General features: G+C 31.0%; 1 long non-coding RNA gene across 1 annotated transcript; it reads left to right on the top strand.

Annotated features, from left to right (window-relative positions):
* The first annotated feature begins 13,523 nt into the window (after window positions 1-13,523).
* LOC105324525 (uncharacterized) lies at window positions 13,524-14,443 on the top strand. Its single transcript, XR_010712733.1, has 3 exons — window positions 13,524-13,766; window positions 14,045-14,105; window positions 14,299-14,443. It is a non-coding gene; the product is annotated as an uncharacterized lncRNA (long non-coding RNA).
* Window positions 14,444-20,108: the final 5,665 nt, after the last annotated feature.

Raw genomic sequence — 20,108 nt, 5'->3', positions numbered from 1 at the left:
AGTCTTTAAAAAGGTTCATTAATCCGATATATTTCTGTAGTCAGTCAATAACAAACCTAATAAGTAATATAGTGGTGCTACTACAGTTTACGGATTAATCTTTATTATAAATTCTTATCAAAATTTCTTTAGATATAGGTTATAAATTCAGAACAAACTTCTAGGAAAAATCCTCTTGACATCTTTTTTGGTCATGTCTCGAGAATTCCTGAATATAACTCCAAAAAATTAGCGGATGACGTTGGAGGGACATGGTCACGATTTTGATCAAATTCTATTTTTATGTTTTTTATTATTTACAATGCTTAAGAAATGCATATCTAATAATCAAATAAAATTTGAGAGCTATTCGTAGAGTTATAAGCAAGATAAAGGGCTCACAAGTTTTTGTCATGTAAACAAGACTCGTGCTCTACTTTTGTTTACATAGGTTCAATATACCAGTGATAAATCTGTTTCCAGCTTATTTGTCTATCTTTTTATTTATTTTAAGCATAAACAGTTCCTAACATTTAAAACATTCGTTTTAGGTTTAAAACTGATGTGTTTACTTCAACGTTAAAAATGTAAACAAACGCTTTGTTTACACAGCGAAGATTTTCAAGCCTGTAACTCGATTATAACTTAACAAATGACACTTAAATTGCTGTTGCCGATTTAAAATGCCTTTCTGAAGCATTGTAAATATTTAAATCGGAGAAATAATTTTTTTTTACCAAAATCATGACCATGCCACTTTAAAATGTTGGAATAAAAAAATGTCATATTTAAGAAATGAAGATAATAATTTTTCTATTGATCGACGTATCAAAGAAAAAATTGACCGGAAAACTTCCTCAATGCGCGTAGCGCATTGATGAAAAAGTTTTCCGGTCAATTTTTTCTTTGATACGTCGATCAATAGAAAAATTATTATCTTCATTTCTTATCATTTAATAAAACATTTTCAAATCAAAAAATGTTAAGTGTCATTGATCAAAAATGTAAATAATGCAAATGAAGCGGCGCGTATGAATACAAAACAACAACAGCAACAATATTTAAAATGGTTGCGCCTTCAGCTGATGCAGAGCTTCTGAGTTGAATTAATGGATTAAACACAAATAATTTAATTCTGGTTGAAACGCGGCATTTGATTGGATAGAAAAATTTAGTTAAATTTGTATAACCTGGTTTGCACGTCACAAGACACGTCACAATGCACCAACGTACTAATTCACTTGACGTTACGTTTGAATTTTGAACAGATTTATATCATTTTTAAAAGTAAAACGGACTCAATTTGTACAGCAAATTCCAGAAAATTAAATTATAAGGAATGAACTCAATATCTACCCAATCTGGAGCAATTTACGCTTTTTTATAATCCGCTTCGCGGATTATAAAGCGTAAATTGCCCCAACCCAGGTTATACGAATATAACTTGGGTAGACATTGAGTTCATTTCTTAAATAGTGAGTTAAAATCTGAACCGGCTGAATTGAAAAAAAAAGGAAAATACATGCGATAGCTTGTGATATTATTCACTGTGCTGGAAAATTCGTAATAAAACTAGTTTTCGTGTGTGATCGCTGGAATATGCAACTGGAGATAACTATCCAAAGAGAGGCGATCATGGACGAATATAGTTGATATGTCGACAAAGAATAGTATGTATAAGCTACTTTTGTAAACGTTGTGGTAACTAGCTAGCCAGTGATGTACTTAAATGGTATATCTGCCGCTTGGAATGCGCCGGAGGAGTTGATGCATTACTCTTAGTCTTAGCTTTTCTGTACGATGCTTATTCTGATGACCGATCATGTACATGTGTAAATTTAAAATCATCGTTACCAAATTTGAACAGAAGTGTTACCGTGAAAGTGTATAGGCCTATATGTTCGTTATAATTATTCTGGAAAAGGAACAGCCAGCCTCGCAGTAATGTTGATTGATCTCAAGCAGACGAAATCGTGAGAAGACGCTTAATTTTCTATTTTGTGAATCAAATAATGTATTTTGTTTATTTTTGAAGGTTAAACTTTCAAGTTTTTATGTTTATAAAATTGCATTTTGTCTGCTGACAATAAAACAGACATATCTTTACATTTTGTTGACAGTGTTTATTTTGGAAATTCCCGTTCTATAAATAGTGTTAGATCAGAACAGTTTAGAAAAGTAGATCCGGCAAAATTTTTATTGATGCAGGTATCAAAGAAATATTTCGACCAATCAGAAGCGCCGATATCTCATCAAACGAATAAATATCAAATGATTCTTAAATCACATCAATACAACAAATTTTCACTGAGTCACACGGGTGCGACAGGTGGAGGTGGCGCAGGGGGGTAAACGGGCTTCACCACGGGGGTCTCTTCTTCAAGGAAATTCACATGAATGGTTACATCTGCCGCGCTTTGACACCTAGATGACGGTAGATCACCCAGCCTTAGCCTAGCGCAACCTGATAGGGTACGATCGCTCTGTAATCAAGATATTCAATGTCCCATAACGTCATTGAAATTTTGGTTTTTTTTTCAATATAAAACGATAATTGACTAGCACAAACTTTGCATTTTGAATGAAAACAATAAATATAAATATTGCTGATCAATAAATTGTAATTTTAAAGTTTGAATTAAAAAACATCTGCTGCCACAATAATACTCAGTTTATATTGCTAATTAAAATTAACAGAAATGTTAAACCTGATTTTGGTTAGTCACATGATCAAACCCTGTAAAGTACTGAGGGTTTCTCAAAATATTTGACATCATACAAATAAGTTCATACATGTATCCCAAAAATTGTTTTCATTACCTCTATTATCTATGTTTAAGTTTGAAAAAGTCAAATCGTGCAGAAAAATAACTTAGTTTTTATTATAAGTTTTTATTATAACGCAATCTCATGCAATGACCATTGTGACGTGGAAGATATGACATGTTGACTAATATAAATATACTGAATACACGTTTTAGTTTATTGGAAGAACATCTTTTAAAACGTAGACATGCTAGCTTAAACATCCGACAAGTTGTGGATCAATTCATTTTAAAAAAATAATTCTGGTTAATGTTAGGTGACAGTTAATTGGATAGAAAAGTTAAGTAAAATTTGTATTGCACGTCACAAGACACGTCACAATGCACCAACGTCGAAAACGTGCTAATCCGCTTGACGTTACTTTTGAATATTGAGCCGATTGCATTTAATAATATCATTCGTATAACTTGGATTATAAAGCGTAGACTGCCCCATCCCAGGGTATTCGAGTTATTTGAGTGTAACATACTAGTGGGTAGATATTGAGTTTATTTTTTAAATAATCAATAGATATCAATATGAACAATTTGTTAATAGGTATCTCAGTTTTTATTTTTTTTTTTCTCCAGTTTTGCGTTTTATCCTATTTGAAGATAATTCTTAAAAGATAAATCACAGCGAATCATGAAATAAATAGATATATTATTATCAAACATATTTAGAGTAAATAACATTAAATCTTGCCACAGATATATGTATATATCTTGGCAAAATTGTTTACATCTTCATCAAAATGATATACTAAATAATGAATTTTGAACTTAATAGTATACCATTTTTTGCTTTTCGACACAGTTCTCTCCCGTTTTGAAAATCAACTAAAACGAGTTAGTTCAAGAGAGGATTCGAAGTCGTACACACACACACACACACACACACACACACACACACACACACACACACACACACACACACACACACACACACACACACACACATATATATATGTATATATATATATATATATATATATATATATATATATATATATATATATATATATATATATATATATATATATATAAAGTAGAGTAAACTATTCAAGTTGCACTGGTTTCTTACCTCAAACCCTTTATTAACAGAATTGAGTGATCCTTCTCGGGTTTTTTTCTTTTCTTTTTACCCTGGTTCTGTTTTCTAGATGACAATCTTTTAACTTGTTTTTGTTTAGAAGTTGATATCCCTCTTTCGGTTTGCGTGCTATTGCTTGATGTAAATAAAAAATCTATCAGACATAAATTATCAATACACAGGAAGTTTTAAGTGCATCGTTAATTTCTTGTCATAGTTAACACTTAAATTTATTAACATGACATATTGATCTGTAGAGTTAAAAAAACCAATTGTTACAAGCGTCATCAGAACAGTATCAAACCATTTTTTGTGATATATGTGTGGATTGAAAATGAATAAATTGCACACATAAAGCACTGAGACGCATTCAATTAAAACGTTCAGAATTGGCAACCGGTCATTTGTCAAAACAATTCTACATTTTCTCAACACGAGGCTTACATAGTTATCGATTTTAGGTCATTTTTTTTTTTAAATACAATAAATTGTTAGACAAAGTAGCTTTTAGTAATTACTGATAAATCCACATCTTTGGTTGAAGTATCTCAAACAGGAACAACCTTGGATGATAAAACAATAATAATATTGTACATGTAATATTTACAAACGATTTACAAATGACAAACAATTGTAAAGAAAAATGTATGCAATTGCGTCTTTTTTTACTAAACGATACGTAATTTATAACTGTTGAAGAAATGGGATATAAACCAAAAAAAAAAAAATATTTGCATCTCCTTCTTTGTATCATAAATGTAATAGAAGTGAATGTTGAGTTATTTAATGCAAATCAAAATTTCATTTCCACTTTTTTACAGAGGTCTATATCATTTAGGTAGCATAATTGTAAAGTAAACAGATTTAATTTATAATCAAAGTATTAAAGTACTGATGACGTGAGTTGATTTTATCGATTATCATTTATTTTAAAATCAACTTATCTTGCATTGCAATTAGTTTCTAGTCTGTATTTTGAATTACGCGCTTTTTTATAATATGGAATTTTAGACTTTTCTGACAAGAGTTTCGAGAAACCCCATATGAATCATGTTGTGTAATATTCAAAGATGGATTTTAAACTAAGTATTAGTAATCGACTCATTTCTAAAAAATGTATGGATCCAAGCACTTTTGATATCGAACTCTCGTCTAGTTCAACCAGACGTTCGGCTGTCTCCGTTAATTTCCGACAAGCAAGAGAGCCTCTCTGCTTGTCGGAGATTTACGGAGACAGCCGAGCGTTTGTTTGAACGAGACTATATTAAACTCTGGCGTAGGAAAATATGAGACTACAAAAATATCCAACTTGTGAGTATTATATAAAATCTTACTCTTTTCAAAGTGTTTATAGATAAGTTTCCTTGAAAAACAATGCTTCAGCATACAGTACATCGAATTTTTCTACTATTTTCAAGAACTAAGTCATGTCAGTGGTGGTGTTTTGTGCATAGGTCGAAACTCTGTTTCACTTTCGGTTTGCCAGAGTAACTGCATAGGAAAGTTGATTAAAATCAACTCCCCAAAAAACATAATCTTACAATTATAAGTTTGTGACTGTTCAAAAAATAATCTTAAAAAATCAAAGCGCGGCGAAAATCGCGGAAAGGAGGCGATTCTTTGATGTGCCACTTACATGTAATCCCCTGGCGTATCATGTAATCTAACACTGGTAAACAGACCAATATTCAAAAGAAGTCACAAAGTCTTGACTCACAATGTTGAATAATGTACTGTAGGTCTGTAGACTGTATTTTTATTATATGTACATAAACACTTATTCGTAATAAAATTATTAATTGTAATTAGCAATCTGAATTTTTTATAAGCATTAATTGATCGTTGCCGTTAATAAAAAGAGAACAAAAAAAAAACCACACCTAAAAACCACAAAATAAAATAAAAACTAGCAAAACAAAACAAATTACAGATGCAATAGTGCCATTGATGAGTAATCCATCCGATAACTTCCGATTGTTGCACCCATTTTGTTGTTTTTCATATCATAGGGTCACCCTTCATTATAAGTTTTAGTGAAAGAAGTTGATGGGATTGGTAACTCATGGATATCGGAAATAATGGAAAACATGAATTTTTAAACGTGTGCATTTCTTTTCAGGATCTCCTACAATAAAGTAGAAGTTTGACTATGGACTGTACTAGGTGTTTAACTATGGACCATGGCAGAGTGTCCAGGACGTGATACGGTGTTAACTCTGCAACACTCTAGTCCACCTTTGTACTGCAGCACTCCTCACATTCATCTACATGAATGTAAAGCTGGTATACGTAAATATTAAAGATTAAATTCACAAAACACAAAGGTGTGCCATTTCACAGGAATATACTACATGTACGTAATGTCAAACACAGTTCACAAATATATGTAAACTTTATTGTGAAGAATGTGAAAATTCTGTATGTGCAACATGTGCCTTTTTTTAAAGAACATTGATGTCTTAGATTTATCGAGATTTTGAAATACTTAGAAAGCAAGAAAAACGCCCATCAACAAAATGAACAAGAACTAGAGAGTTTTATTATTTTTATTTATATATAAAGAGATTGATTCTAGCATCCCAATTCAGAAAGCTTAAGTGAAACAAAATCTGCAAAAGTTGACACCAGCTTTCAACAAGCATGGAGAAAACTTGTATTGTCAAGAGACTTAAGTCCGATGTTTCTGCAACTGATTCAAAACACTTGGCATAAAGGTATATCGCTTATACCCATTATTTCGTCAACAGCTGTTTTTGGACGGAAAGTACTTGTTACAAACTATAGCTTTAGGTACCTGTCGCATTATGATTTTCGAAATATACACACCGCTTATATAATGGTGTCTGCAATTACTGATATGTAAGAATTCGGGAAACTTTCATCGAGAAATGAATATAGATACTAGATAATTGTGTGCATAATTTCAGTTTGTATTCTGAACCGTGATTATTTATTAATAAAATACATGCATGTGTTAATGAAGAGATTGAATCTAACCAGCAACCGAAAAACAATCAATCAGATCACGCGTTACTACAGTAACTACATGTAGTCCCCGCATCTAACACCTTCATTGGATGTCTTATATATATATATATGGCTCTATACATGATGTGTTAGAAAAAGTCACTGATCTAAATATTTTTCGAATTTTCAGTAGGAAGACAACGTTGAATCAAAATTAATTCAATGTAGACGTGTACTACAATACGATTTTTTTAGTTAAAGTAATTCAAATTACCAAATATACAATTTTTTACCGCATACCAACTATTTCATAACATATCCCTAACAAAAACTGACTATTTTATTGATGTGTAAGATAATAAAGACTCTTTGACATAGAAATTGTGTAATTTGCTTTTTAAAAAAAATATATTTAAATAATTATTGTTTGATATTGAAAACGCCTGATCTTTGCGAAAGTGTTATATTTTATGAGAAATTGTATATGAAGTGCGCATTTACGTCTTTCTATAAAGTAGAAAATATAAATACATACCACATTTCCGAAGTCACTCAAAGTATTGCTTATCTGAAGGCATAACTGAATTGCAATGATATCAGTTTTCCTAGTGAAACTACTGGAAAGCGTTTCGAAAGCTTTATTAATGTTGGCAATAGATGCGTTATTATTTCATTTTTACGGCACTAATAAGTGCCAATCAAAGTTCCATCATTAAAATTTAAACTTGAAGTTTTTATCGTGAAGTTGTGGTTAACCCGATAGAATGCATATCGGCTTACTACTGAAAAAAACCCCGAACATCCCCGAATGTATCCTGTATTTGATTTATGTTGTGAAATGTAATGTACAAGTGTAAATGTTCTTTAAATTTATCTGGTGAATTAAGACGAAAGCACAATGTATTATACTATAGTATTCGCTCAAGTAAACAATGAATAAAGTCACGAAAACGAATGAAAAAATCTACATTTTAAAAAGGTACATGATATTCAAATGTAAACCGAGTCTCAACGTTTTGATTCAACAACTTGATAACGTGTGGAAGCTCTAACAGGGACAGTCCAATGTAATGCACTGTACTAGTACCGTTCACAAATCGACACAAAATCACTGATATCTAACACAGTTAGACCGACATCAAGCTCCTTACCACTGTCCGAGGTTCCAGCATAGAAAAACAATAAAAACACACAATTTTTACTAACTTGCAGGGTTCCAGCACATTTAGCCTAACCGTTTTTGTGTATGACAAGGCAGGATCCCCACTTTAATGGTAGACCATCGCGTTTCATATTGTTTTTCTCTATAAAATGATCTGAAATTATAACAAATCAAAACAATAAGCAGTACTCTTAGAATTTACTCTGTGGTCGCGCCGACCAGAGAATACAGTATAGAACATGTTAACTATGATATCACAAAACACCAAGTCATCAACAATGCTAAAAAAAAGTAATTCGTGATTCTTTTCCGTCCGAATACATTACATTGCATTAAAACCTACCACTGACTGCATTTTTGTAGTCAAATAAGTTTAATAACGTTAAAAATAAATGGCTGATAGCGATACATATGATGTTTTGAGAATGGCAGATCAATCAAAGTGAGAAAATGCATTACATAACTAAGGAGAAGAATAATATTTAAACAATTTTTAGACCATTTAATCCCATTTGTAACCCAGGCAGTAGACAGAACACCAGTGAGGGTCATACAATGTATTTATTCAATATATACGAAAAACCTGAAACATACAACATTGACTCATTTGACAATTATCTCAGAATACGGTACAATAACTTGGATAAAGATTATTTAATATATAGCATGGAATTGTTAAATTATAAACATAGAATATATTTATAAGTGTTAAATTACACAAGAATTACCAGACACCGGCAGCTAATCGCAGACAAAGCTTGCGCTTAATCTTCATACATACAGGTATGTCCCCTCTCAAGGCAAGACAAAGTGTGCGCGGGCCTGGTTAGTTAGGCCGGAAGATTGGTAAGTAGAGGTTAAATTTAGAATGTTGTCAGACAGGTCAAACGGGTAGTCGAATGGTCAAATAAAAATAAACAATTACACGTGGACAATCTCACCTGGAGATGTAAATAAAACACACACACATGCACACAGAAACAATTACGTATGTTTTATACCATCGATATACATGGTATATGATAATATATAAATAGTGCCTGTTTGGTAGGGTAACAGTTGAAATTGACACCCCGAGGAAACCATTGTCAACAGACGCGAAGCGGAGGTTGACAATGGTTTTCAAGGGGTGTCAATTTCAACTGTTATCCTCCCAAACAGGCACTATTTATTTTATTATACTGAATGTCTTAATTTTAGAGAATTTTTATATTGCTTTTATATAGAAATGACTTGAATTCTACGGCGAACCGTACGCGCATAATTTACGCGCATGTTACAATTCGTTGTGTTACCCGTTGCTAAGTGCGTTGCTAACGCTGACGGTAATGGAACGGATTATCAACTGCGTCTAAACCAATCAGATTTTAGTATTTAACATGAAAGTATAATAATATTCATTATCATATAGGGAATTCTATATAATGATACAACTTGGTTAACTTAGATTTCCAAACAAAAATTACCATTAGTTTCAAAAGAGGTCAAATAAATTACAGTACATCTACCTGTAACACCCTTGTTGTCATGGACTGTATTTAGCAGAAACAAATCAAATTTGTACGTTTCACTGATTTTACAGGGACACAATTTTTTAATTTAATGGAAAAGAAAACATCTATACTCATTTTGCAACATTATTTACTTTAAACAATATTTTATTTCGAAATGAAAAGGGATCGGACAGCAGGTTAAATTTGTCCTCTACATATCATCATTATGTACATCAAGGAGAATGGGGACTGGGATATGTGTCGCTGACTGGCTAGCTAGTGCAAAAGTCTTGGTCAACAGGTTAGTAAACTTCAGTTTACTTACACAGGTCATCCATCAAGTACTACCAAGTGGCGTTTCAAACCATTCGGCACCTCTACGGACAGCCAATTTCGGACACTAACTGCAGACTGGGACATTCACTGTATCCGCAACCTAATCAGGGTGGTCATTTCCTCTGCTACATTGACAACGGTGGTATAATACACGTGGTTTATGTTTCGACATAAGAAACAACCTCTTTTTGTGGGTTATAGTGAAACCGGTGCAGTGAAGAAAATCTAATATTACATATAAACAAATTATGGTCTTATTTCAATCAAATGTAGAGATTCCAATGAATAGTGTTAATATGTAACGTATAAAGCTATTTTTTTTCTTTGCCGTCTTAAGTGAAAAGGGGATGTATAACAAGTGTTTATTTACATAATTATAATAAATAAGGAGGACTATAGAAAAAAAAATAAAAACGTTTGCCAGCTCCAGTTTATTGTCATAGATAATTTTCATAAACACAGACTAAAACGTTAAATCTTTAAAATGTTATTCTTGATGATGGAAGAAGATAGTAAACACTGAAATTTTTTAGTATAAAAACCCAGGACTTATTTTGAAACTTTTTAAAAATATTAGCATATCAAAGCAATTATATATGTACTTAGCTTAAGCATATCTTTTACAACATAACACCATAGCATTGCCAAGCATTGCAATCTCATAGCATAGCACTGGAATCTCATACCATAGAATTTGAATCTAATACCATAGCATACAATCTCATAGATTCTCATTTGTCATATCATGCCATAGCATAGCATACACCATGATCTTAACTCGGCTTTAAATGATTTTATTAAAAAATAAATTTTCACATTGCTGATTAGCGGTAAACATTTTACTTCGAAATGTTTGGAACTATTCTGTGTATGGGGGCTTTTGTGCTAAACCTTATACCATAGCTGACATAGCATAGCATAACATAACATATCATATCATATCATATCACCAAGTCCTTCTTTTTAAGTTCACATAGCATAGCATACAAATCTCAGAGCATTGCATTTAAATCTACTAGCATATAATCAAAATCGCACATCATAGCATGGCATAAAATTGTAAAAGATTTGCATGAAATTACTGACAATATACTTGAGGCAAAATTTGCAGTATATTGTTTCCAAGTTGTATTTATGTATTTAAACCTAGTATTATTTTTGCTGGTGACTTTAAGATTACCGAGTACATAATACTACACACTTTATGACCAATACTAAGTCATACTGGTTCAATGTAATTAAATGACTAGCGGTAAAGACAGTAAACCAGTTCTTAATGTTTTGTGTATCCTAGTCCGTTAAAGATAAGCATGACACGAACCTTATTAATTTAAGAGAATGCGTAAAACGTGTTAGCTATAATTATTCGAACAATTGTTTCTTCTCTCTTACGTCGTATTTTCTATCTGAAAGCTTCTTTCATACTTTCCTACTTTTCAAATATTTGATATTGTGTTTTGAGTCGACAACATTCTGTCCCCATCCATAGGATGTTCATAAGAGAGTGAACAGTTTAAAAATTACCTTGAAAATAGTATAAACATGTACTTATTTTTATCGGCGAAATTCGTACTTTGTAATCGTCATGATGAGAAAATCAAACTATTGTAGATGTGCGCAGATTTTTTCCCATTGAACACAGACAGGTCAAAAGCGTTTACAAAATATGTTTTATCGGTGTTTAGAAAAAAAAAATGTACATATGAACGTTGATCGCATTGGATTAAAATATGTATTAGTCATACATTTATGAACTCTGAAATATCTGAGATGCCTGTTTTCTTTATCCGGCCATACTGTTAAAATGTACTTTTTTGCAAATATTAATATTTTAAGCCTTGTCATTTTTTTATATAAAATTTACATAGAAACTGTAACATTGTAATGATAGAATTTTGTTTTCACATTGTCTTGACAGAAATTGAGTGCCCTTCTTATTGTCTGTAGTTCTACATGGTTGAATGATGCCCAATTACAAAAAAACCCCAAAAAACCCAACAATCTAGATCATGTTAAGTTATGGTCCTCAAAATGTTTAGTTAATCATGTGTAATACGAGAAGTAAACCCCATAGAATGACCAGAGGGAGTCAAATTATTCTACCCGAATCAATATTCTATAACGGGTCGGGTCGTTTTTTGACCGTAGAAAACCATTGTCTATCGTGCCTATAGTGTCTATAGTTTTACTTTTACTTGCCTTGCGTTTAAAATGGTCACCTCATTTTAATTCCTTTTAAAGCACTTGTTTTCAAATCAATTTATTTTAATTTAGTGGAAAACACATTTGATCAACTTAGTTTCTTAGACCCGAATTGATAAGGAGGAAGAGGTTGGACTATCAAAGTATTTAATAACATTATCATTTTTATGCTAACAATTTGCTTTGAAAATCAGTTTATGTAGTTAACTGTGCAAAATGGTTTAATCTAGGTCAGAATATGTATTATTATTGATAATCCTCCCCTGGCTTTAACATTTACACATTTGTCAATAATTTGGTATTATTTTTTAAAAGAATGCTAATGCAAAATATGTATCACTTTTATCACAACTAATAATTGCTGTTCAGTAAATGTAAAGGTTCAATTTCAGTTTCTTTATATAAAAATTATGAATGTGATACGAAATTTGTAATTTGTGTCCAAATCATGAGAAGAGCTTCTTAGGATAAACATGCTACTTAATCACAAAGATATTTTTTTATCTATGTGAACTTATTACTTTATTTATTTATTTATTTAATTTCACTTGAGAAAGACTTTGAGAATGATTATGATTATAATAAATCGCCTGTCAACCAAAAGCTCTTCCAAAATTCCAAAAGAAATGCAAGTGAGTAACAAAGCTGTGAAATTCATGAATAAAAATATAAATAAAAACAAAACCATAAGCTCTTGTAATTATTTTATTGCAGTGACTTAAAAAGTTTATACAAAAATGTTCTAAGTACATATAACTTTCTACTTGGTTTTATAAGATCAATGTTTTTAATACTGTAGATAAAAGATATTTGTACAGGTTAGAATATTTAATATAAGAGGGGAGACAAGGACTAAGCCCGTGGACTGTGCAAACACATATACCTTTATGGTTCTTATTAATTGGGAAGAAAGCCTTTGGTTAACATATAATATATACAACATATATATGTTGGTTAACATATAATATATACAATAAGTTGCATATCATAGTACATTGCATGTATATTATTGCATGTTTAATAATATAAAAAAAACACTTTAAACATGACATTTAGAATTAATATGAAAATTTCATTGATACGTAGAGGTCTGACTGTATTGTTAATATCATAAATTTCTGTATATTGTATCGTTAATTTTAAGTATTGAAAATCTAACTTTTACAAATATTTCAGGTTTATTTGAAACAAATATTATCATAATATGTATGTTTTCCTCCTCAAAATTCAATATTTATTTTATGCTAATTTAAAAACCTCTGATGATTGTATTAAGTTGGTATTACCATTTTAGAAAGAAACTAGTCCACACATGAATTGCTAAGGTTCGAAAAAAGATTTCACTTATAAGGAATATATAGCTTATCAATTTTTGTACCGGGAGACAATAATTCAATTTTGCTCTAATTAAGGCTTCTTAATGGCTTTTCCCACAAAAACAGAGCTGACAGAAATTTAAAAGCCATGATATTTTTTGTCATTTTAGTAGAAAAAAACATTTTATCTAAAAAAAAATTGTCATGAAAATTGCAGCTCATATTGCTTAAAACAAATATTTGATTTTTAGTTTATTTGATGTTTGATGTTTAATTTTCTTAGCTGTTCCACTCTACAATGAACTTTGAGACCCTCTCCCCCAGGATGGCCTGTGCAATTATGTGAACAGGCAATTCACTCCACCAGAAAAGAGTCCTGTGGACATGAGGAGAAAGAAGATGACAGTAGCACTTGTAAGTCTGATTTTGTAATATCATGTGTATGACATACTAATATATATGTAAGAATAAAAATCAACAATACTAGGCATCTTAAAGGTGTCGGATCTAATGTATGGATACTATTGGCTAACGAATCAAATGATTGAAATTAACATGCAACCTGTCCATTCTTTTGGACATAATTATGTACAAATAAAGTGCATCATGTACATGTGTATAAATATATATAACTATTTATTGAATGATACTTTATCAAAGAATTTTGCTTATTTTTTCTTCATTTCTTTCAGAGGGCATTCTTAACAATGAAAAAGTTTACCGAATGTTAGAAGTTCTGGCCAGAGTTTAAAGGTGAGAAATATAATTATATTATATTCATGATTGTATATAGTAATAACTAAATATATGTAAGTTCTGAAAGAGAAATACATATATTTAAATTAAAATTAAAATTTGATTCTCTAATGACAATTTAATTTATATATTCAATCTATGAAATATACCATGACTTTATATTAACTTGAGATTTTTTTTCTATCACCAGAGTCCTATGCATCAATAAAAGAGACAATAGACCGAACATCTAAGGGGCTTTTGTGGGAAATAGAAGAAAGAAGAATCGAGGGTTACCAAGAGGTAAGTTAAAAGATTTGTGGTGATTTCACTTTTACAATAATAATACATATTCTGACCTAGATTACAAGGTACATACTTATCTAATATATTTCTGTATGAATTCTAGAATTGAATCTATATAATGTTATATCATTGGATAGTGTATCAAGTGTACATGTATACTGTAAAATAGAGACATGGAAAATAATAACTAATGGTGCTAAATATGAAATAAAATCAATACATAATGTACATTATGTATGTGTAATTTTTCTTGTTATTTACAGGAAGAAGGAAGAGAGAAATGAATTGTAACATGGCAATGAAGAATAAACTCCTGTGAACAAATTAATGAAGTTTTTGTTATTATTTTTTTTAATATGCCTGGTATGCATGTGCAATAGTATACTGATGATCTATACATTGATATAAAGGAATAGTTTGCATATAAAGCACACTGTGTGTAATATATTTTAAATGAAAATTTAAGTAAAGATGTACCTTTATTATTGAAAATTGCTAACAAAAAATTATATATAAATTTCATATATAAAATGCAACACATATATTACACATATAGCATATGTGTTTTACACATATAAAATATGCTCTGTTTAATTTCACACATGTTTAACACATATTAAACACATGTTAAACATGTGTGAAATTAAACACTTTATATATGTATGCTCTTTTTATGTGTTTTACACATGTAAAATATATATGTAAAATATATGTTGAACACATGTTGCACACATGTGGACATTTTTCCTGTGTACAAATTGAATAACGCGCGTTATCGCGTTATGAAAATTTGTTTGCACACACCGTTGCAGTTATGAGACTATATCTTTCAAAAAATAAGGATTTAATGCATATATTTACATTTTTTTACTTTCTTGCCTTGTACGCAAATGCGAATTATACCTCAAAATTACTGTACTATCCTATGGGTAAGTTTAAATTAACGAAAGAGCCACTGTAACAGCCACAAGCGTGATCTTTGATTTTCGCTTGTGACGTTGTATTTATCAGCGTTCAACGTTTGTGACGTCACAATTAAAACTCGTCATTAAACCTTTTAGTACAATGTACTATGTCTGTGTTATGGTGCTATATCTGCAGTAGCTTTACATGCAAATTATACGTGGAATGTAAATATAACATTGTAACATGCATAGGGTACTGAAAGGTTAAAATGTCGTCTCGGTGTTTCTTTATGACGTTACCAACGTTGAACGCTGTAAAATGCAACGTCACAAGCGACAATCACAGTTCACGCTTGTGGCTGTTACAGTGGCTCTTCCGTTTATTTAAGAAATAAACAACGTTATTTCGTGAACATGGCGTTATGAATAGCAACTGCTCTGTTGGCATCTTCCGTGATGCGCGCTATATTTGCATTTTACCACTCGGAAATTTCCTACCTTGACTTTTAGCTATTGCATCAAAAATAAACATTCAGACTGTAATGTATCTTTTTAATTCACATAGATTTGTTAACAGAATCAATAAAATGTTATTACAGTAATAACTTTAAAATGTAATTATAACTTAAAGACATGTTTTGATTAAATACATCAATTTTATGGAGTTGCAGAAAAACACATGATGTATCGTATAGTGGTTAAAATCTATAACGTCATGGAAAAGCATATGACGTCACACCTTTATGATGTCATAATATACAGACAGAGCAATTGCGATGATAGAAAAATAATTGCAATTCCTCCGTATGGACTCATAGTGGGAAAGAACAATGGATATGCAAATATATAAACTTAACCTTAGGATAAAATATGATTCAAACATTTGATTATAAGATATAATTCACACTTGCAGACAAGGAAAGCAGTTAAAAAATGTAAAATAAATATAACCATTAAATTATTTTTATTTTGAAAGATATAGTTTCATAACTGCAGCGGTGTGTGCATACACATTTTTATAACGCGCCAACACACGTTACTCAATTTCTAATCACAAACCGCTGCAGTTATGAGACTGACTTTCCAAAAAAATAAAAAGACCAGAATTAAAAATATATATGTTGATCTATGTGTTTACGACAGTTTCAATTCAGGTGTGATTCTATAACGTTATCGGCTTTAAGCGTGAAAACGTGAAAAAATCGAAAGAGATCAGTCAATTACAGAATTATATCAGCTTTAAAAAGTTTAAAGTCTTTAAAATCATCTAATTATACAAATATGTTTTAAAATTGAAACGATATAATATATATACACTGCACAGAACAAACCATGATAAAGTGGATATTTTTAATTATTGGTATCCTGGTATGGGTTTCATGAAAATGAAAAAAAAATCACTTTTGATACATAGTATTTAACTTACCAAACATCATACTTATCTATTTTTTTTAAATTACATTTTGAAACGTTCCTAAACAACTTTTTAGTTTTGCAACAGCCTAACAACTGCGCTTTGGCAAACTTGTAATAACTATAATTACATTTTTCAGTGTTTTTTTTTCATGTAATATCACTACGTATCAATTTGTTTATATTCAGTCCAATAAATTCAAATGACGTTTGCTTATTAATATTCAAATATTTAATCGTACAATTGCTGTGAATTAAATTAATATTGGTAATAAAGAATCATTCTTTGGATATTGTGAGGTGATAATTTCTTACGAGCTTTATTGGATTTGACCACGCCCCGACATAAATAATCAACTCATGATACTCGATCAAACAATGATTCCTTATTCGTTAAATAATCAATTACTGATCAATGATATACTAAATATACAATTTTTTCAGAGGAGTAAAACATGTTTGTCTAAAGAAATGAACTTAGTCATCCAGTTTTAGTCCCCTTCGAACATGTGGAAGTATTTTGGTATCATCACGTTTATAAAAATGTCGGACAGGAAAGAAAAAAATCACCATCTGTATATTAAGTTCTTTTCACCTTACCTTTAATACGTCTTTTGCATGCTGTGTAATTGAATGGTCCACTAAAAGATGTATCTCCGTTGGCACACCGATAAAATGCAAACTGCTCTATTTATGTATAAAGCATCAAACATGTTTTAACTTTAAATTATTTAAACCGTACCATTTGCGCAATTTACATTTTAGCTTTGAAACTGAAATAATTTATTTATCCAAACTGTACTACTTCTTTAGCAGGAGCATGAAGTTATTGCTATTGTTATACATATTAATGTATTAAAAAGACATTGTTTTGATTTTATTTGGTAAATGTAATGTTTTAAATTAATTTTGGCTGCTTCAAATTTTTAGTAAGTGTTATATTATCTACGTAATCTAGAAATAGTTCTAGGTTTTAGCGTAGATATGACACGTTAACGATTGATATTCCTACAAATAAGTTGTTTTTATTAACGATGAACAAAACTAACGCACATTTTTTTTCAACTGCAAAACCTTCAGAAAAATAATAATGATTATTACGATATTTAAAATAATATTAACCTCGTTGTCGATAGAGAAGAGTACACAACACTCATTGTTTAAGCAATGGATACGCCATTTTCATCACGTTATCCAAACATTTCACTACTGGCGCGGATACATGACATTGTTGAAATGACTTCCTGTAAAAAAGAAACCTAATTTTACCCTAATTTGCTTTAAGATGACCCACATCTTTTTCGTTTTACAATTATTTTGATAGTCTCGATCATCAACATGGGCGAAATACTCGCTTTATGATCGGTAACTTTGCCGAAATTTCCTCCGAAAGAGAAGTTGTTCAAGTCGCCCTGTATTCTGAGTTCACCATCATGTAAATTAACCCCAGAGGCATTAAAATGATAATCATTTGATTCAAAAGACGTTTCTATAGCCTCAGTTAACGACTGTTGTGATTAATTGATTGTGTCTTTTCTTTTATGGGTATAAAAACTATAAATACAAGTGATGCAACCTGCAGCCTACTGGGCATTGAAAATTACAAGCGATGTTTGTTACTTTTAGTGTTTAATATCAAAATTAGTTGGTAACTTGTTATTAGTTTACTTAAGAGGGAATGCCACGAACCATCAAGCTTTATCCCTAAAATTAATTGAAACAACATTTTTTGAAAAAACAATTTTTACTCCAGTTGTGGGTCAAGTAAAACAATGCTAAAATATCAGACCATTTTTTTTTTTGCAATATTGCGCTCCATTCCCATGGTAACCAGTAGGGAAAAAGGGGGGTTGAAATTTGGTGAAATGTGACATTTTCTCAAATTTAAGATGTTGCATAATGACAAGTATGAAAAATTAGTAGATATACAACTGTTTGCCTCAATTCATTAATTTTCACCATTTTCCCCATATTTTTTTTTAATGACTATCAGTTTCAAACGCTGTAATAACGATTTTTTATATCTCAATTTTCCCCAATGTCAATGCTATTTTCTTAAATCTGCAACAACATAATTGATCAAACAGAGTATATCCAGAAAGTGCCACACATAAACAATATAAATCAAAAGAAATATTGAGAAGCCTTTGGACAGAGGCAACGGTGACAGTGATTCTCTGCATGAACTTTCTCCATTTTCTTCAAAATTGTGCCTCAGAATGATCTCCCTTGAATGAGCTCTTTAATAGTAAGTGCACAAAAGATAGTTCATGTCAACTTCCAGTAGCAGAAGACACTTGTCAACAAATCAATGATATGCAGTATCTTCTTTGATGTGGTTTTAGTGTTTTCATGATGTTATAGATGGAGTGCTCTTTTTCCCAGTATTCAAGGATTACTTGTAACAATAATTTTAACACCAAACCATCATCTCAGATATGTTCATTCAATTCTTGTCGTGACAACATTGACGCACATCTTTCACAAATTAGAATCAACCCATCTTCACTTTGTAATGAACATAAACTTGTTAAATTTCGTGCTGGACTTTTTAAACATGAGTCTGACCAATTCACAATTTGTCCAAACCACCGCTACTATTTGGGGAAAGGATGGAAGGCATCAAAGCTGTGTATGCTGAAACCCCCACTTCAGACTTGTAATGGAAAGAGAAAAATAGAGAAAGCAACTGTTACAATTCAGCAGTCAAAAGATATTCTTGAACAGTTTGGAATTCGTATTCCTGTAGGAGCAGGTAAATGTATTTGTTTTATTATTTCATATTTTTATCAGCTGTTTATTTCGTTATAGTACAAGGCCAAAAGTGTAGTATAATTTCTTGAGATCAGATTTTATCTTAATTAATTCAAATCTTTATCTTATATAATATTACCTTTAGAGAAAGTAGTATTCTTCGTTAGCAATATTTTTCTGCACGATTTCGAAATGTGAACAAGCAGAAATCATTTTTATATTTTCTAGCAATATTCAAATAACTGTATATGTATTTTTTTTTTACTTTTAAAAGTGTAAAGGCGTTGGAAGAATGGAAAAAGCACTTGCTGAGATCATTTAATCATGATAGAGCTCGAAGTCATGTTATAGAGAATTTATCAGATGGGGAAGTACTTATAGAGAGGGATTGGGCAATGAAGCTTCTTCCCATGATGTATAGGGAATCACAAAGTGGTTTGCCAAAAGAGGAATGAATTGGCATATACCAGTTGGCACATGCATAATTAATGGTGTTTTACACAGTCACACTATTGTCCATATGTTTGACAATGCCAATCAAGACGCTGTAACATCTAATGCAATTTTGAAAGATTCCGTGCTAAAATTAAAGGAGAAAAACTTGACAAAAGCATTTATAAGATCAGACAATGCTGGTTGTTTT

Source organism: Magallana gigas, chromosome 4, assembly GCF_963853765.1.
Source record: "Magallana gigas chromosome 4, xbMagGiga1.1, whole genome shotgun sequence".
NCBI lineage: Eukaryota > Metazoa > Mollusca > Bivalvia > Ostreida > Ostreidae > Magallana > Magallana gigas.
Note: the sequence above shows the minus strand (reverse complement) of the source record. Positions and strands in the feature narration are given on the sequence as shown.